This window comes from Ovis aries, chromosome 1 (genome assembly GCF_016772045.2).
Source record: "Ovis aries strain OAR_USU_Benz2616 breed Rambouillet chromosome 1, ARS-UI_Ramb_v3.0, whole genome shotgun sequence".
Lineage (NCBI taxonomy): Eukaryota > Metazoa > Chordata > Mammalia > Artiodactyla > Bovidae > Ovis > Ovis aries.
Window position 1 is genome coordinate 123,071,550 of NC_056054.1, and position 21,181 is coordinate 123,092,730.

General features: G+C 46.6%; 1 pseudogene; it reads right to left on the reverse strand.

Moving 5' to 3' along the window:
* Positions 1-9,430: 9,430 nt before the first annotated feature.
* On the reverse strand, positions 9,431-9,870 carry LOC105609265 (small ribosomal subunit protein uS15-like; annotated as a pseudogene).
* Between the last annotated feature and the right edge of the window lie 11,311 nt (positions 9,871-21,181).

The following is a 21,181-nucleotide window of genomic DNA, read 5'->3' on the forward strand; positions in this document are numbered from 1 at the left end:
TCCATGAATCAAGGTAAATTAAAAGTGGTCAAGCAGAAGATGGCAAGAGTGAACGTTGACATTTTAGGAATCAGTGAACTAAAATGGACTTGAATGGGTGAATTTAATTCAGATGACCATTATATCTACTACTGTGGGCAAGAATCCTTAGAAGAAATGGAGTAGCCATCATGGTCAACAGAAGAGTCCAAATGAAGTTGCTGCTGCTAAGTCGCTTCCGTTGTGTCCAACTCTGTGTGACCCCACAGACGGCAGCCCACCAGGCTCCCCCGTCCCTGGGATTCTCCAGGCAAGAACACTGCAGTGGGTTGCCATTTCCTTCTCCAATGCATGAAAGTGAAAAGTGAAAGTGAAGTCGCTCAGTCGTGTCTGACTCTGTGTGACCCCATAGATGGCAGCCCACCAGGCTCCTCCGTCCATGGGATTTTCCAGGCAAGAGTACTGGAGTGGGGTGACATTGCCTTCTCCGCCAAAATGCAGTACTTGGGTGCAATCTCAGAAATGACAGAATAATGTCTCTCCGTTTCAAAGGTAAACCATACAATATCACAGTAAACCAAGTCTATGCTCCAACCAGTAAAGCTGAAGAAGCTAAAGTTGAACAGTTCTATGAAGACTTGCAAGACCTTCTAGAACTAACACCCAAAAAAATGTCCTTACCTGGAATAACAGGCATTTATGGCCTTGGAGTACAGAATGAAGCAAGGCAAAGACTAACAGAGTTTTGCCAAGAGAGTGCACTAGTCATAGAAAACACCCTCTTCCAGCAACACAAGAGAAGACTCTACACATGGACATCACCAGATGGTCAATACTGAAATCAGATTGGTTATATTTTTTGCAGCCAAAGATGGAGAAGCTCCATACAGTCAGCAAAAACAAAACCAGGAACTGACTGTGGGTCAGATCATGAAATCCTTATTGCCAAATTCAGACTTAAATTGAAGAAAGAAGGGAAAACCATTAGACCATTCGGGTATGACCTAAATCAAATCCCTTATGATTATACAGTGGAAGTGACAAATAGATTTAAGGGATTAGATCTGATAGATAGAGTGCCTGATGAACTATGGACTGAGGTTCATGACATTGTACAGGAGACAGGGATCAAGACCATTCCCAAGAAAAAGAAATGCAAAAAGGCAAGATGGTTGTCTGAGGAGGCCTTACAAATAGCTGAGAAAAGAAGAGAAGGTAAAGGCCACAGAGAAAAGGAAAGATATACCCATTTGAATGCAGAGTTTCAAAGAAGAGCAAGGAGAGGTAAGAAAGACTTCCTCAGTGATCACTGCAAAGAAATAGAGGAAAACAATAGAATAGGAAAGACTAGAGATCTCTTCAAGAAGATTAGAGATACCAAGGGAACATTTCATACAAAGATGGGCACAATAAAGGACAAAAATGGTATGTACCTAACAGAAGCAGAAGATATTAATAAGTGGCGAGAATACACAGAAGAACTATACAAAAAACATTTTCATGACCCAGATAACCACAGTGGTATGATCACTCACCTAGAGCCAGACATCCTGGAATGCAAAGTCAAGTGGGTCTTAGGAAGCATCACTACGAACAAAGCTAGTGGAACTGATGGAATTTCAGCTAAGCTATTTCAAATCCTGAAAGACGATGCTGTAAAGGGCTGCACTTAATATGCCAGCAAGTTTGGAAAACTCAGCAGTGGCCACAGGACTGGAAAAGGTCAGTTTTCATTCCAATCCCAAAGAAAGGCAATGCCAAAGAATGCTCAAACTACTGCACAATTGCACTCATCTCACATGCTAGTAAAGTAATGCTCAAAATTCTGCAAGCCAGGCTTTAACAATACGTGAACCATGAACTTCCAGATGTTCAAACTGGATTTAGAAAAGGCAGAGGAACCAGAGATCAAAATGCCAGCATCCGCTGGATCATCGGAAAAGTAAGAGAGTTCCAGAAAAACATCTATTTCTGCTTTATTGACTACACCAAAGCCTTTGACTGTGTACATCACAACAAACTGTGGAAAATTCTTAAAGAGATAGGAATACCAGACCACTTTACCTGTCTCCTGAGAAATGCGTATGCAGGTCAAGAAGCAACAGTTAGAACTGGACATGGAACAACAGGCTGGTTCCAAATTGGAAAAGGAGTACATCAAGGCTGTATATTGTCACCCTGCTTATTTACCTTATATCCAGAGTACATCATGTGGAATGCCAGGCTGGATGAAGCACAAGATGGAATCAAGATTGCTGGGAGAAATATCAGTAACCTCAGATACGTAGATGATATCACCCTTATGGCAGAAAGTGAAGAGGAACTAAAAGCCTCTTGATGAAAGTGAAAGAGAAGAGTGAAAAAGTTGGCTTAAAGCTCAACATTTAAAAAAATGAAGGTCATGGCACCTGGTCCCATCACTTCATAGCAAATAGATGGGGAAACAATGGAAACAGTGACAGACTTTATTTTCTTGGGCTCCTAAATCTGTGCAGATGGTGACTGCAGCCATGAAATTAAAGATGCTTACTTCTTAGAAGGAAAGGTATGATCAACCTAGACAACATATTAAAAAGCAGAGACATTACTTTGCCAACAAAGGTCTGTCTAGTCAAGGCTATGGTTTTTCCAGTGGTCATGTATGAACGTGAGAGGTGGACCATGGAGAAAACTGAGCACCAAAGAATTGATGCTTTTGAACTGAGGTGTTGGAGAAGACTCTTGAGAGTCCCTTGGACTGAAAGGAGATCCAACCAATCCATCCTAATGGAAATCAGTCCTTACTGTTCATTGGAAGGACTGATGCTGAAGCTGAAACTCCAATACTTTGGCCACCTGATGTGAAGAGCTGACTTATTGGAAAAGGCCCTGATGCTGGGAAAGTTTGAAGGCCGGAGGAGAAGGGAAAGACAGAGGATGAGACGGTTGGATGGCATCACTGACTCAATGGACGCTGAGTTTGAGTAGCCTCTGGGAGTTGGTGATGGACAGGGAGGCCTGGCATGCTGCAGTCCATGGGGTTGCAAAAATTTGGACATGACTAAATGAATGAATTGAGCTGAACTGATCAATTGATTTTGCTTAACATGAAACAGGAAATCTCCTTAGAAATTTTAAAAGTATATTAATGTGAAAGACTCTGAAAAGTCTTAAAGGTGTTCGCTTAATCTTATCTATATTTGTTTCTCAAATATATTTGGAACCTCTTTTTACAGGGAAGAATGGCTGAAGTCGTTGAAAGCTGCCCACTTCTGGTCATTCTAGTCCCCACCTGTCTTCAGTGGGACTCCCTGGGTAACCGACTTAGAGGGGGATTTGTAGTCAGGATTATTTTGGAGAGTGGTCTCAGGAATGTGGGCGTCCCATGTGGTGCAGTGGTAAAGAATCCCCATGCCAATGCAAGAGACACAAGTTTGATCCCTGGTTCAGGAAGATCCACTGGAGAGGGTAATGGCAACCCTCCAGTATTCTTGCCTGGGAAATCCCACAGACAGAAGAACCTGGTGGGTTACCGTCCATGGGGTCACAAACAAATAACAACAACTCGGGATCATTACTGGTAATGGCAGGAAGGAGGAAGGATTGGATGGAGAAACTGAAGAACAGTGAGGTGAATCAGTCACAACTAAGGTCTCGGCCCATCCCAGAGGTAAGATGGTCTCTCAGGGCTGTCCTGTCTCAAGAGAATGGAGGCAGAACTTTATATCCCACTTTGACCATCCTTGGACATGGGCTGTCCCCAGGAAGGGGTGTGACCTTGGGCAAAATGGCAGTTGTCAGCTGAGGACAGTTCCCAGAGAATGACTTTGCAGGGCGCCACCAGCGTCCACAGTCCAAGCAGTGTGTCCATCCTGCAGGGCGTCTGGGCAGCATGCCACAGTATCCACTATAGCACCACCCTATTACCTCCCTGAGCCTGAAGCCAGGGTCATTTGTCACTTGTAGTTGCCCTTGAACTGTTGTTTGTCTGATGGTAGAGACTGTTTCTCTTTTACCTATGACTCCAGCAGAATTTGGGTCTCCCAGGTGGCTCAGTAGTAAAGAATCTGCTTGCAGTGCAGGAGACACGGGTTCGATCCTTGGGTCAGGAAGATCCCCTGGAGGAGAAAACGGTAACCCACTCCAGTACTCTTGCCTGGGAAACCCCATGGACAGAGGAGCCTGGCAGGTTGCAGTCCAAGAGGTTGCAAAGAGTTGGACACAACTCAGTGACTGAGCATGCACGCTGTTAGCAGAAGTGACAACAGAATACCCAGAGAAGGCTGTCTCTTTCAAGAAAAATGGGAGGCGACACTGGTCCTTTTGGAAGTGAAGAATACTCATTCCTGTGTAATTGATTTGCAAACACTCCACCCATTCCATTCATCCATATCACGTGCCAACCACCATAAATATTTGAGTGCATGCCTGGGGAATGCTTGGGCCTGGCTAGGAGTCCGAGGGGCCATTAGTTTAACCAGAACCAAGGTTCCTCTGACTGCACTGCTCTTCACATCTATCCCTTAGATGGACCAGGCCTGACTGGAAGGGCATTTTCATGGAGTTCCTCTAGAGGCACTGATTCTGCAGAGTTTGCAATGGATTCTTTCAGTGTCCTGTTGTCTCCAGTAGAACAAGAACATGTGACGTATTTCTGTGTAGCACATCACTCCAAAATTTAGTGGCTGGCTTAAAACAATAACAACATACTAGTTCTCAGGGTTCTATGGTTTAAGAGCTGAGACGGGACTTAGCAGGCTGCTCTGCTCCAGGCAGTATCAGATCAGGTCATATATGTGGCTACATTCAGTTGAGGCTGAAATGTCCAAAATACCCACTCATCCCCCAGGCCTCTCTACACGGCCTCACCATCCAGGACTCCGCCTTGACACAGCAGATGAGCAGCGAGAGCAGAGGACCCGGAATGGGTGCCGGGTAACTCCCGCCTTGTATTATTGGTCAATGCCGCTCTTAAGACCAGCTCAGAGTCAATGGGAGAGGCTGAAATAGACTCCACCCCTCCGTGGAGGTGCAGGAAAAGAGGAGGGCCATCTCAAATGCAGTATAGTAACGACCCTCTCATTCCTATAGATTTCTGATGAATCGCTATTAGAAGCAGGTTTTTTTTTTTTTTTTAAAGGGGTGTATAGCCACCCTGAGTCTGGAAGCACACTTTTGGGAAACTCTTTCCAAAATACTCTGCTACAGACATAGGGAGATGGGCTGTCTCCTGGGAGGAGTTTTTCCATCCCGCCCTAGGGAGGAGTCAACAGGTATGTGAATTTCAGCATCAGGAGGCCTTGCTGTTTAGCTTCACTTCCCCCTGCATAACTCCATTCGCTTCTCCCAGTTGTGACCATCCCCATCGCCATATGTCATCATTATTCATCATCAGGGCAGGGCTGTTATTAGGCACCCAGTGGCTTGTCTGGTGGTGCTGGGAGATGGAGTGCAAACGCAGGAAGGCTCAGAGCTGGCCTGCCTGGGGTGATGCCCAAGGCTGAGTCAGAGGTTCCAGAAGGCCTACGGAGGCCACACAGGCCAGAGCATGTAGGTTGAATGAGCGCCCCGATGCATAGCCAGGGGCTCACATCATGTAAGCTCAACAGAGGCGACAGGGTCAGAGGACCGCAGCATAGCACTTTTTTTTTTCTTCTTCTGAAATTTAATTTTCATTTTGTCTTGGAATATAGTTGATTTACAATGTCATGTTCGTTTTAGGTATATAGCAAAGTCATTCAATTATGCATATACATATATCCATTCTTTTTCAGGTTCATTTCCCATATAGATCGTTACAGAGTATTAGGTAGAGTTCCCCATGTTATATAGTAGGTCCTTGTTGATTATCTGTTTCATATAGAGTATATGTTAATTCCAAACTCCTAATTTATCCCCCACCCTCCACACCAAACAGCGTGGCATTTTGCCTTCAAGTTCTCCTGGTTCTGCTGGTTACTGGGTGGGGCTCCAGTTCAGTTGGCAGAAAATTTATTCACAGGAAAACCCTTTGCAGAAACTGGGAAATAGATTCCTCAGTCTGGGACTGAACAGATTTTGGCTTCTCCACCAAAGGCAAGAGACACACTAGGGGCAGGATGTATGTCTGCAGACAGAGAGGACAGTGAAACTCATACACAGAGCCGAACTCATGTGTTCATATGCAAAAACGTGATGGGCAAGTGCTTGACCTAGAAACGCGAAGCAGAAGGGCCAACATACAGCTGTGCTGGGCCAGCGGATTTAGAGAAAATTAACTGCAGTGAAAAGACGGGAACGGAACTCTAGTGAATCTACAGGGAGATGAACACTTCCATACATTATCTGTCAATTCAGCAAGTTACTGAGCTGATCACTCAGCCAGTGCACGATGTGGCTGGCAGCTTTTTGCAGCTCAGCTCATTTCCACGTGCCGCTTGAGACCCCAAGCACATTTTCTCATCGGAGATGGCCAGTTAGTTGCTACCTCACAAGGTAAGGCAGGATAGGAGAAAGTCCTTTGGAAAATGTAAAGTATATAAAAATATTAGTCTTTACAAACAGAAACAGACTCACAGGTTTCACGAATTAGCTTATGGTTGCCTGAAGAGGAGAAGGCTGAGGGGGCGGTTGGGCGGGGGGAAGGCGAAGTTAGGGAGTTTGCGAAGGACATGTACACACTGCTGTATTTAAACTGCATAATGAACAAGGACCAGCTATACAGCACAGGGAACTCTGCTCAGTGTTGTGCGGCAGTCTGGATGGGAGAGGAGTCTGGGGAGAATGGATACCTGTATACATATGGCTCAGGCCCTTCACTGTTCCCCCGAAACTATTAATACCCAACACTGTATGTTAATCAGCTATACCCCAATACAAAATTAAAAAGTTAAAAAAATTAGTCTTTAAAGAGAGGAAATAGATGGGGAAACAGTGGCAGACTTTATTTTGGGGGCTCCAAAATCACTGCAGATGGTGACTATAGCCATGAAATTAAAAGATGTTTATTCCTTGGCAGGAAAGTTATGACCAGCCTAGACAGCATATTAAAAGAAGAGACATTACTTTGCCTACAAAGGTCCATCTAGTCAAGGCTATGGTTTTTCCAGTGGTCATGTATGGATGTGAGAGTTGGACACAGAGAAAGCTGAGCACCGAAGAATTGATGCTTTTTCACTGTGGTGTTGGAGAAGACTCTTGAGAGTCCCTTGGACTACAAGGAGATCCAACCAGTCCATCCTAAAGGAGATAAGTCCTGGGTGTTCATTGGAAGGATTGATGCTGAAGCCAAAACTCCAAGGCTTTGACCACCTGATGCAAAGAGCTGACTCATTTGAAAAGACCCTGATGCTGGGAAAAGGGGGAGGAGAAGGCAAAGACAGAGAAGAGTGTGTGTGTGTGGCAGGGGGGGCGGGGGGGGGTGGTCACTCAGTCATGTCCGACTCTTTGGGACCCCATGGACTGCAGCCCACCATGTTCCTCTGTCCATGGAATGCACCAGGCAAGAATATGGGAATGGGGGGCCATTTCTTTCTCCAGGTGGTCTTCCCGACCCAGGGATGCAACCCAGGCCTCCTTTACTGCAGGCGGGTTCTTTGTCATTTGAGCCGCCAGGGAAGCCTGGGAGAATGTGGAACCACCTCTTATGGCTCTCGTCCTCTAGGTCTCTCTCTGCATCAGAAGCAGGTCCTGCTCCTCCGGGGGAGATTCCATGGTACAAATAGGCTTTCAGGCACTTCCTACTGTGACGTCTGGTTAGAAACAGGCCTTTGGGTTTCAAAAGCCAATCCTTGGTGAGGAAGGGAACTGATGCAGCTGAAGTTCTCAGATCTAGGAGAGGGATAATGATGTAAGAACCCGGGCTCCTTCCTTCTGAATTAGAAAAGGATGCTTGAGGCTGTAGGGAAAGAAAGGATAACTGGAGAAGTGAGTGCATGAATATTTGTGGTCCCTGAGAAAAAAAGGGTCCTCTACCCCTCTTCCCCACTGGCTGAATCCAGATGGGCATTAAGAGAAAGGGCTCTGGGCTGGACGAGGACAGGGGCTTGGCTTCGTGCTCCAGATTCCAGCAGATTGATTGCCCACGTGGGCAATGAGTCAGTCGATCAGGCTGACGTAATGAGATTCCGGTGAAAAACTCTGGACTTTGAGGCCGGATGGAGCTTGGCAGCTGGCGATCTCATTGATGTTCCAGGAGGGTGGCACGCCTGAGTCCACAGGGAGGACCACAGGGAGGACCATGGAAGCTCTGCACTCGGACTTCTCAGACCTTTGCCTATGTGAGCATTCACTCGGCTGGACCTGGCCTGGCTCTTTTATAATAAAACAGTGATGGTAAGTAGAGTACCGTCCTGAGTCCTGTGAGTCCTCCTGGGGAATTACTAAACCCGAGGGGTGGTGGGAAGCTCTGAATTTGTAGCCAGTCATCAGAAGTGTGGATGGCCTGGGACCCCCCAGGCCAGAGTGTGAGGGAAGGGCTGTCCTGTGGAGAACGCAGACTTTAACTTGGGGTACAGCGGGCAGGGGTGGGGAGGTAACTGGCTAGTCGTGCCAGAACTGTATTGCAGTTGGTGTCAGAAGAGTTACCAAAAACCAAATGTGCACACTCACAAAAGGAGACCCGAGTACCTCCTAGGGTTGGTTTCAAGAAGCAAGCAGAGGCAGGGAAAGCTATTCTCATGGTGCTTGGGACATAGAAGATCTCAGTGAGTATCTACATTTATTGTTTGCTGTTAATCTAATTTTGGGGGGGAAAAGTCCACTCTTTCCCAAGATTACAGTTCCTTCTTCTCCCAAATCACCTTTTTTCCCCCCATGGTGAGAGGAGGATATGGGGAGGCGGCCTGGAAAGATTCTTGGAATATTCCTCTTCAGCTCTTGTTTTGCTTTCATGATCATTTGTTCACTTATTAATCTTCTCTCACAAATAATCCCTGATATCATAGATAAGAAGGGGCCAGGAGACCAGGGGGAGGCTTCGGGAAGAATCCAGACACCACACAGTGGTGGCCCGGATGGAGGTGTGAGAAGTGGCCGTATTCTGGATATACTATCTTTCTTTTTTTTCCTAGTCCTTAACTCACGCACACCCGTGGCGGATTCATGTCAATGTATGGCAAAACCGATACAGTATTATAAAGTAAAATAAAGTAAAAATAAAAAAAAGAAAAAATGTACTTATGGCTGTGCTGGGTCTTTGTCGCTGTGCAGACTCTTCTCGAGCTGCTGCTGGGGGCGGTCACAGTCCAGGTGCGGTGCGAAGGCTCCTCGCTGTGGGCACTGCTTTTGTCGTGGGGCGTACACTCTAGGGTGCTCAGGCTTGTGGCGTGTGGGCCTCAGTAGTGGTAGTGCTCGGGCTTAGTAGCTCTGAGGCATCTTCCTGGCCCAGGGATCGAATTCGTGTCTCCTACATTGACAGACAAGTTCTTTACCACTGAGCCACCTGGGAAGCCTCCTTCTTTCTAGTTTTATTGCTCGAGTACACCAGACAAGTTTATGCAATCAAGCCAAAGGCTGCAGATGACTCGTATTTCCGGTTGAGGGGAAGGACTTGTTTGGTCTTGTAACATCCAGCTTACCAGTGAATATGGCTCTCAATCAGAATCAGATGCAATTGAGCATCTTTATCCTTTCTTTTCCTCTCAGGATGCTTTCGAACAGCAACAGCTTTTTTCATTAAATGGTAGAGATCCTCAGGAAAGTCAGGAGCAAGTCCTTTGGACTTAAGAATTCTCAAGATTTTACTGCCTGTCACAGAATGTACTGTGTAACAGAATGTGAGTCTCTGAGGACCACCCCGATTCGTGAGGGAGTCAGGCTCTTCTTGACCACTTTGTAGGTCTGCTCCTTCATGTCCTCAGGCGTCAGCTTCAGCCGGGTGGGGACTCTGTGACGGGGGGACAGGCCTTTCCAGGGAGTGTGCACGCGACCCATGATGGAGGCGGTCTGGTGCCAAAGGAGAGAGAGATGCTTTCAAGTTTAGGATTTGCCGACAGATTGGATGCAGGGTTAGAGAGAGAGAGGAAGATGCCTCCCAGGTTTTGGCCTAAGTCACAGCTGCCACTCACTGAGATGGGAAAGGTTGCAGTGACCTTTTGGCGACCATCTGCTAGTCCTGCAAAGTCACAGCCTGTTTGATCGTTCCCAGGTGGGTTTATCACTTTTTATTTTTTACCAAATTGAAGGCGGGAGGAGAAGGGGCCAACAGAGGATGAGATGGTTGGATGGCATCACTGACTCAATGGACATGAGTGTGAGCAAACTCTGGGAGATGGTGATGGACAGGGAGGCCTGGCGTGCTGCAGTCCATGGCGTCACAAAGAGTCGGACATGACTGAGCGACTGAACAGCAACAATTTTTACCAAAATGGCCTGGTTTGTTCTAGCCTTTGGTGGAACTTTCCAAGGAGAGCTCTGGCTTTAACTCTACAGACAAATCAACTGCTTTTGATAAGGCTGATGTTTGGTTGGTCCATGGAGCGCTCCTTCACAGTCATTCATTTTGAGTGTTTATTTGAAAAGTGTGTATATGGAAACATTTAATGTGGTGGCGATTGAGAACAAATTGTAATTTTAGGTCCAGTCTTTGGAGTTGAGTTCTCTTTCTTTTCTTTTTTTTTTTTTTTTGAGCTCTCTTTCTCACACAGCTTCTGTCTCAGTGATAAAAAAAAATTAATGTGCAATTTTTTTCTTTCTTAATTGAAACATTTGATATGTGATATTGTGTAAGTTTCGGTTATATAACATGTTGATTTGATACATTTATATATTGCAATATGATTGCCATTGTAGTGTTAATTGACACCTCTATGACATCACCTAGTTATTTCTTTTTTTGTGGTGAGAATATTTAAGATAGTCTCTGATCAAACTTGATGTTTCTAATAAAATATTTGTTGTCAGACATGACTGAACAATTAACATTGTTATCTATAATCATCATACTGTGCATTAGATCTCCAGGACTTACTTATATACTAGTTGCAAATTTGTATTATTATTATTCTTTTTTTTTGGCCACTCTAGGAGGCTTGTGGGTTCTTAGTTACTCTACCAGGGATTCAACCCGGGGCCCCTGCAGTGAAAGTGCCAAGTCCTAACCACTGCTGCTGCTGCTAAGTCACTTCAGTTATGTCCGACTCTGTGCGACCCCAGAGACAGCAGCCCAGGCAAGAACGCTGTTGCCATTTCCTTCTCCAATGCATGAAAGTGAAAAGTGAAAGTGAAGTTGCTCAGTCATGTCTGACTCTTCACGACCCCATGGACTACAGCCTACCAGGCTCCTCCATCCATGGGATTTTCCAGGCAAGAATACTGGAGTGGGGTACCATTGCCTTCTCCGCCTAACCACTGGAAAGTGAAAAAAAAAAAAAAGGCCAAAGTGTCAGTCATTCAGTTGTGTCTGACTCTTTGCGACCTTAAGGACGGTAGCCCACAAGGCTCCTTTGTCCATGGAATTCTCCAGGCAAGAGTACTAGAGTGGATAGCAGTGGTAGTGTTAGTCACTCAGTCATGTCCAACTCTTTGCAACCCCATGAACTGTGGCCCCCCAGGCTCCTCTGTCCATGGAATTCTCCAGGCAAGAATACTGGAGTGGATTGCCATTCCCTTTTCCAGAAGATATTCCCAACCCAGGGATCGAACCTGGGTCTCCTGCATTTTGAACAGATTCTTTACCATCTGAGCTACAGGGAAGATCCCTAGAGAGGGTAGCCATTCCCTTCTCCAGGGAATCTTCCCAACCCAGGGATGGAACCTGGGTCTCCTGCATTTTAGGTGGATTCTTTGCCATCTGAACCAGCAGAGAAGCCCCCTAACCACTGGACCATTGGGGAATTTTCACACATTTGTATTCTTAAATAACATCTCTCTTATCTCCCCCATCCCCTTAACCCCAGCCCCTGGTAACTATCTTTAAGTCTTTCCCCCAGACTCCAAACATAATATATTAATTGCACTGAATTTCCAAGGTCATTCTGGAATGCATTTGGAAATACAGTCTCAGCATTTGTGAAATGATTCTGCTTGTTCAAATCACAGGGTTAAGAAGAGTTTTGTGACTTTGCAGTGTGTTCCCTTTTGGAAATCTGCCTGTGATCTGTCTGTTTAACAAGACAGTTTGAATCATTCAGAGAGCATGTGGGAGCCCATTAAAATGCCCAAGCACGCTGACTTATTTTACTGTTCATATGAATGGCACTTATTTGAATATTTACATAGTCAATATTTAGGTACTTGTCTTTTCTTATGTAACTTTTTATTCTGTATTAGAGTCGAGCTGACTAACAGTGTTATGATAGTTTCAGGGGGACAGCAAAGGGACTCCGTCATTTACATGCATGTGTCCATTCACCCCCAAACCCCGCTCCCATCCAGACTGCCGCAAAACATTGAGCAGAGTTCCCTGTGCCATGCAGTAGGTCCTTGTGGGTTGTCCATTTTAAATACAGCAGTGTGATACTTAATTGTCTTTTCAAATTATGATCGAGGTTTAAATTTCCAGGTACTTTAAAATTGTTTTCAAGAACTGAAAACAACTGCATGGAAAAGATATAGAATAAAACCCTTTATGCTATGCTAAGTTGCTTCAGTCGTGTCTGACTCTGTGAGACCCCATAGACGACAGCCCACCAGGCTCCCCCGTCCCTGGGATTCTCCAGGCAAGAACACTGGAGTGGGTTGCCATTTCCTTCTCCAATGCATGAAAGTGAAGAGTGAAAGTGAAGTCGCTCAGTCGTTTCCGAACCTCAGTGACCCCGTGGACTGCAGCCTACCAGGCTCCTCTGTCCATGGGATTTTCCAGGCAAGAGTACTGGAGTGGGGTGCCATTGCCTTCTCCGTAAAACCCTTTACAAATTGTCAAAACTGAAAGCACCTGATAAACACAAACGCAGACACCAAACCAGCACCATCAGAAGACACAGCATTCATGTTCACTGTCCTTGCTTCACATTTTTGTGCAAGACTTCTTGAAGTAATGGAACTTTGCTAGAAATTGGTGGTGTGTGTCTCCTGCTAGATTTGTTTCTAAAATCGGTTTTCCTAAAGGGTTTAATAGGGCTTCCCTGGTAGCTCAGTTGGTAAACAATCCGCCTGCAATGCAGGAGACCCTGGTTCTATTCCTGGGTTGGGAAGATCCGCTGGAGAAGGGATAGGCTACCCATTCCAGTATTTTTGGGCTTCCCATGTGGCTCAGCTGGTAAAGAACCCACCTACAATGTGGGAGACCTGGGTTCAATCCCTGGGTTGGGAAGATCCCCTGGAGAAGGGAAAGGCTACCCACTCTAGTATTCTGGCCTGGAGAATTCCATGGACCAAGGGATCGCAAAGAGTTGGACATAACTGAGCCACTTTCACTTTCAAAGGGTTTAATGATTTCCCGCAGTGCTGAGCCACAAGCCAAAACATGTTCTTTAGGATTCTTTGCTATTTTTCTCTTTAATCGGTTGCCATTGAAGAAGTCACGAAGTAATAATTTATCATTGCTCATATTTGGTGGCTTAGAGTTCACATTTGCAGGAGCACCAAGTTAGTACCAAAGAGCATCCTTGAATGCACGTGCTATGAGATTCACGCTTCTTTGGATAGAGGGGAGATGTGGGTGAGCATCCCTGTTGAAAAAGGGTGTGATACCAACCTTGTGAGTCATATGTGTCACTTCCCCTAAAATTTCTACTTAGTTTCAACGAAGTTTTTCCTAGGATAGGGATCAAAAAAAAATTTATTGTGGAAGAATTCAAACATATTTTTACTTTTTAAAAGCATATTTTTAAAATGTAATGCCCAAAGTAGAGAGAATGGTTTTTATCAGTCCTAGGTATCCATCAGCCAGCTCCAGCAAGGATCCACACTCCTGGTTTGTGGGCTGGTGCTAACTCCAGCTTTATTTTGTCACTAGTGACTTGCTACTTGGGACATGCTTTCCTATTCAATAAAAGTGGATATATTAGCTATTCTCTGTGTATATCCTGGGACTATATTTTGAAGGCCGATTTATTTATTCAACAAATTCTGACTAATCCTACTGTGAGCCAGGACTGGGTTAGGTACTGGGGACTTGGAGGCAGAACGGCCGGCTCTGGGAAATCAGCCTGGATGCAAAGACCTTGAAATGCTTTTCTGGCAGAGGTGTGTATGGATCATTTTTGTGTCTGGGAGATATTTCTTTCTCTTGCTTACACTTTAGAAATGCACCTTGATCCCAGTAAAATGTCGCGTGTGGCTCATTAATTAATCAGGGATATGCAACTTACAGCCCATTTGATCACAAACAGACCAGAGATGCAGCTTGACGTGTGCAGCTTGAGTGAAAAGGCTTGCACTGTTTCTTTCCAGCTTCGTCCCCAAACAGCACGTGCATCGCTTCTGGTTTGATAGCAGAAACACCTAATGTGAGTTCTATTCTTGGAAGAGGGTGAAGAGGAAGACAGGGAACATGGAAGGTTGGGAGGAGGAGGAGGAGGAGGGCAGATACCAGCAGGGCTCTCAGCATGACCAAGTCCCCAAGGGCCTCCCCAAGTGGTGGCAGGTGCCAGCCGCTGCCTGGGTTTGGAGATGAAGTGACTGAATAGCTGTCAAATGCCTAGCTCACACACGTACACGCATGCACACACATGCACACATGCAGAGTCTCTCTGGAGCTCTGAGGGTCCCACTTTTATCACCTGGGTGCGGTGGGCCTAGCACAGGGGGGTGGGGGCACAGCCCCCTTAGGACAGGGCCCCCTTTACCCTCCCCACTGCCTCATCCCTCCCCCTCCTGTCTCTGCTGAAGAAGACCAGATCTGTCTTGGAAGCTGCCGCTCCCTGGCCTGGGGAGCATGGTCATGATCTGTTCCTGTTCCCACCTTCTCCTGGGCCTGAGGTCTTGAAGCTGGACCCGGGGTTGGTGGGCTCCCTCCCACGTGTGGCCATGTGCGCTGAGCAACCCCACCGGGGCTGCAGGCGACATGCTTGGACCCAGGACCTCAGCTACTGAGCTGGTCAGTGAATGCTGGTGCACAGGGAGCCCCATCTGCCCCCAGGACAACGTGCCCCTCCAATCCCCGAACCCCTCTGTCTCCCAGAGCAGGCGGGACTCCCATCCCCTACCCTGCTCTCCCTAGAGACGGTCCCTCTCTAAGTGCCCTGTCGTGTGCTAAGCGTGCGTGCCAAGTCACTTCAGTCATGTCTGACTTTTGGCGACCCTATGGCCACAGGGTCCTCTGTCGATGGGATTCTCCAGGCAAGAATATTGGAATGGGTTACCATTTCCTATTCCAGGCGGTCTTCCTGACTCTAAGACTGAACCCACGTCTCTTATGTCTCCTGCGTTGGCAGACAGGTTCTTTACCACTAGGACCACCTGGGAAGTGCCTTGTCACGGGGCCCTAAATCAGTCGTCATGGTCTGGGTAAGTCTGGCTCTCTACCTGCCTGCAGGAGGGGTTGGAACAAGTACGGAGCAGGACGACAGGGAGACATGGGAGAGCAGTGCCCACCGTGATTGCTGGACGCTCCTGCACTGCCCACAGACCCTGGCGCCACTGCCCTTCTTTGCCAAGAGCAGGCATAGCCCCCATGAAGATGGTGCATGGTGATCCTGGCCTCTTAATTGCACTCTCCCAACGCAGAGCCTGAGACAAGGGTTTGGGTGTGGGTGCTTTATTTGGGGGACACTTCAGGAAGCAGGGGTTGGGAAACAGAAGGAGGAATCACCAAGAAGTCCATGATGGAGATTGCTGCTGGTGGCAACAGGGATTTTGCCAGTGAGAAAATGCCTTCAAGAGAGTCCCTTCCCGGGTGGGTTTAGAACATGTGAAGTCTTTCCAGGCTCCCCCATCATCACCATTCAAGTGGTCAGCAAAGTATGTAGAGGGCCTGGGGGAGCCCACATTGCCCTGAAATGTGCTCTAACCCAGACAGAGGGTTAGATTCTCTCTCCCACTTCAAGTGACTTAAACTCATCCACTATAGCAAATACTGGTTCAACACCTTCTACTGGATTTAAAGGAACCTAAGACATCACTCCACCTGCCACTCAGGAGATGTGGGTTTGATCTCTGGATTGGGAAGATCCCCTGGAGAAGGAAACGGGAATCCACTCCAGTATTCTTGCCTGGAAAATCCCACGGACAGAGGAGCCTGGGAGGGCTACAGTTCATGGGGTTACACTAGACTCAAACACATCGAGAGGCTAACAACAAAAGACATCACTGGCTGTAAGGCATGCTGTTATTCCAGGAAGCACTAAGGAAAATACTTCTGGTTATTTTGTGATACACTATCCATGGAAGACACTTTCCTAGTTCAGAGATGAGAAAGTGGGAAAAGAATGCGAGTCTTGGGACAGTCACTGTGTCCACCACACCCTAGTGGCTATTGTGGAGATGATGATCTTGCCTTTACTCCCTAGAGAGGAGAAACGCCATGCACCATGCAAGGAGATGGCTGTGATAGCAAGATAGAATAGAATGACAATAACAAACCAAGCAAGTGCCTTCACAGTACAGAGGAAGAAGAGATGAATTCTGGTGGGGAGGAATTGGGGAGGCCTTCCTGGAAGAGGGGGTGTTATTTGAGATGTGCTCAGAGGATGGCAGGGTTTGCATTGTTGGACATGAAGGGAAAAGGTGTTCCATGCAGTGGAAACAAGATGGGTAAAGTCTCTGTTGTTGTTGTTCAATCACTAAGTCTTGCCAGACTCATGGACTGCAGCCCCCCAGGTCCCTCTGTCCTCCACTATCTCCTGGAGTTTGCTTAAACTCATGTCCATTGAGTTACAGATGCTATCTCACCATCTCATCCACTGCCACCCCCTTCTCCGTTTGTCTTCAATCTTTCCCAGCATCAGGATCTCTTCTAATGAATTGGCTGTTTGCATTAGGTGGCTAAAGTATTGGAGCTTCAATTTCAGCATCAGTCCCTCCAATGAATATTCATGGTTGATTTCCTTTAGGATTGACTGGTTTGATCTCCTTGCAGTCCAAGGGACTCTCAAGTCTTCTCCAACACCACAATCTGAAAGCATCAATTATTTGGCACTCAGCCTTCTTTATGGTCCAACTCTCACATCCATACATGACTACTGGAAAAACCATAGTTTTGACTATATGCACCTTTCCGGCAATGTGATATTCTCTGCTTTTTAATCCACTATTTAGGTTTGTCATAGCTTTTCTTCCAAGAGGCAAGAATCTTTTAATTTCATGGCTGCAGTCACCATCCACAGTGATTTTGGAGCATAAGAAAATAAAGTCTGTCACTGTTTTCATTGTTTCCCCATCTATTTGCCATGAAGTGATGGGACTGAATACCATGATCTTAGTTTTTTGAAAGCTGAGTTTCAAGCTAATTTTTTTCATTCTCCTCTTTCACCCTCATCAAGAGGCTCGTTAGTTCCTCTTCACTTTCTGTCATGTCATTAGATTTGTACCATCTGTATATCTGAGGTTGTTGATATTTCTCCTGGCAATCTTGATTCCAGCTTGTGATCCATCTAGCTCAGCCTTTCTCAGATGTACTCTGCATATAAGTTAAATAAACAGGGCGACAACATACAGCCTTGATGTACTCCTTTCCCAGTTTGGAACCAGTCTGTTGTTCCACGTCCAGTTCTAACTCCTGCTTCTTGACTTATATACAGGTTTCTCAGGAAACAGGTAAGGTGGTCTGGTATTCCTATCTCTTTAAGAATTTTCCACAGTTTTTTTGTGATCCACACAGTTAAAGGCGGAGAAGGCAATGGCACCCCACTCCAGCACTCTTGCCTGGAAAATCCCATGGACGGAGGAGCCTGGAAGGCTGCAGTCCATGGGGTCGCTGAGGGTCGGACTCACTTTCACTTTTCACTTTCATGCATTGGAGAAGGAAATGGCAACCCACTCCAGTGTTCTTGCCTGGAGAGTCCTAGGGACGGGGGAGCCTGGTAGGCTGCCGTCTATGGGGTCGCACAGAGTCAGACACGACTGAAGCGACTTAGCAGCAGTTAAAGGATTCACCATAGCCAATGAAGCAGAAGTAGATATTTTTCTGGAATTCCCTAGCTTTTTCTATGATCCAGTGAATGTTGGCAATTTGATCTCTTGTTCCTCTGCCTTTTCTAAACCCAATTTATACATCTGAAAGTTCTTAGCTCACATACTGCTGAAGCCTAGCTTGAAGGAATTTGAGCATTATCTTGCTGGGGTGCAAAATGATTACAACTATATGGTAGTTTGAGCATTCTCTGGCATTGCCCTTCTTTGGGATTGGAATGAAAACTGACCTTTTCCAGTCCTGTGGCCACTGCTGAGTTTTCCAAATTTGCTGACATATTGAGTGCAGCACTTTAACAGCATCATGTTTTAGGATTTTAAATAGCTCAGCTGGAATTCCATCACCTCAACTAGGTTTGTTAGTAGTGGACACTGTGTGTCTCCAAATTTCCTTTTTACTTTCGGCTATGCTCTGCATGATATGCAGGATCTTACTTCCTTGACCAGGGACTGAACCTGTGCCCTCCACAGTGAGAAGTGTGGAGTCCCAATCACTTTCCCAAATTTCCTTTTTCTTTCTGAGGACACCTGGCGTTAGATTTAGGGCCCACCTTACTCCAGTTTGGTGTTGGTACTCCTATCTTAACTCGATGGCATCGGCAAGGACCCCATTTCCAAATAAGGTCACATTTAGAGGGCCAAGGTTAGGATTTCAACATGTCTGTTTTATTTAAGACATATTTATTTGTTTTTGGCTGTGCTGGGTCTTTGTTGCTGTGTGATGGTGTTCTCTAGCTGTGGTGAGTGGGGGCTACTCTTCTTTGCGGTGAGTGGCTTCTCATTGCAGTGACTTCCCTTCTCTGTTGTAGAGCTTGGGCTACAGGGCACGAGGGCTTCAGTAGTTGAGGTGATGGGCTTAGTTGCCCTGTGGCATGTGGGATCCTCCTGGAGCAGAGGTTGAACCTGTGTTCCCCACATTGGCAGGCAGACCTCCAACCACTGGGCCACCTCGGAAGCCCTCAACACATCTTTTTTAGGGGATACAATTCAACCCCAAGCAACTGCAATTCACTGGATACCTTCTATGTGTTCAGGATTGTGTTACGTGTGTTGACTGTAGAATCATATTTAATCACCCCCCACAACCCTGCCAGCTAGGTCATATTATCACCCCAGTTTCACACGCAGGGACCCTGATGCTCAGAGAGGCCCCACAGCTAGTTAAGAAAGAAGACCACACTATGGCGTACATCATACATCACCTGCTCTGTGGGCAATGTGAGCAGACGGTTCGGAGGGGGATACAGGAAAAGTGGGCTACCTTGGTGGCTCAGTGGTAAAGAATCTGCCTTCCATGCAGGAGACACAGGAGACTCAGGAGTCACCCCTGGGTCAAGAATATCCACTGTAAGAGGAAATGGCAACCCACACTTGCTGCAAATATTCCATAGACAGAGGAGCCTGGTGGACTGCAGTTCAGAGGGTTTCAAAGAGCCAGACTCTTCTGAGCACTCACTGCACAGAAGAAAAGGAACCCTGGGCCTTATCTTCAGCAAGCTGAAGCCTTGATGGTGGAGCCAGGACCAAACTATCCCAAGAAAATGGAAGAATGTGTATAAGACAAATAGATATGCAATTACAAAACATCTCAGAATCAGAGCTTGAGCAAGCCTGGGCTACTTTTATTTTCTGAAGCTCCTGACATATTAGGAGACTAAAACAAGACATGCTGAAAGAGACTTCTTTGAAGTACCAGTTACTTAATTTATTTTTTAAAGTCTTCATTGAATTTGTTACAATATTGTTTCTGTTTTATTTTTTATTTTTTTTGGCTGTGAAATCTGTGGGATCTTATCTCCCTGACCAGGGATCAAACTTTCTGACCTTCTGCACTGGAAGGCAAAATCTTAACCACTGGACCTCCAGGGAAGTCCCTAAAGGATAAGACATTTTAAACGTTTACACTGAGCCACTGAACACTTTGTCAAAAATACAATGTCAGCATATTAGAGATAACACGGAAGCCTGAGCAGTGAAGCTTTCTGAGAATGGGAGCCTCCGGTTTTGGATGGAATGTGAACCACAGAGCAGAGCAGATGTGTTGGTCAAGCAGTTAGGAAGGGGTAGGTGCCACTGGGCACCACTGTCCTGGGAGGACAGGCCGCCTCCCACTGCACAGTGGCCAGTGGGGAAGGGCTGCACATAGAGAGTCAGGAAGGGGACGGGTCCACCCGGAGCAGGCCGACAGAGCAGTTGGTGACCCCGTTTCACTAGCTTTCAGCCGAAGATACCCCAGATGTCCTGGGAGAGCCGTTGAAAGCTCCCAGCTTTGGGTTTTCATGTCTCTGCCAGGCTGACACCAGAGAGGAGTCTCCAGCCAACAAATCTCTTGGAGAAAACCCTCTCCTGGGGGACCTAAAACTTGTGGCTTCAGAATTAATCCAGAAAAAGATCCCTTTTGTGAGGGGGAAGGGAGCTTTCAACCTCAACACAGCTCCTTGTAACAGGTATTTGAGACTTGTTAGTCACTCGGTCAGTCGTGTCCGACTCTTTGTGACTTCATGGACTGTAGCCTGCCAGGCTCCTATGTCCGTGGGATTCCCCAGGCAAGAATATTGGAGTGGGTTGCCATTTCTTTCTCCAGGGGATCTTCTCCACCCAGGGATTGAACCTGGGTCTCCTGCATTGCAGGCAGATTCTTTACCTCCTGAGCCACCAGGGAAGATTGAATTTGAGACTTGGATTCGAGAAAAGCGGTCCCTTTCATCCTGCCTGCTGGTCTTCCTAGGACAAGTCTCTCCACCTGCAATCAGAAATACCTAGCTCCCATTAGAGCCTGCTCAGTCAGAATCTAGGTGGAGTACTTCCCTTGTGGCCCACACTCCCAATGCAGGGGGCCCAGGTTTAATCCCTGACTGGGGAAGATCCCACATGCTGCATGGTGTGGCAAAAAAACAAAAACAAAAACAAAAAACAACCCACCTCCTAAGCCAAAAACAAGCAAGCAAAGAATCTGGGTAGAGGCAGCGAGGGACAGAGGTATTTGCAGGTGCCTGTTACATACACTGAGGCCTGTGACCCATGACTTCAAGCTCTGGGGCAGAGGTAGGCTGGGGAAGATGGGGTAAGCTGCCGACTCTTGAGAAGCGGGGACTAGTGTAAGTGACTGGAAACAAGGCCTATGTGCTGAGTGGGGTGGAGGGTGTGCCATGGTGCTGGTAGCTCTTTAGGGAAGCACCCCCTGAGCCTCAGGTATCAGTTATCACATCAGATATCTCAGATGTCACCTTGC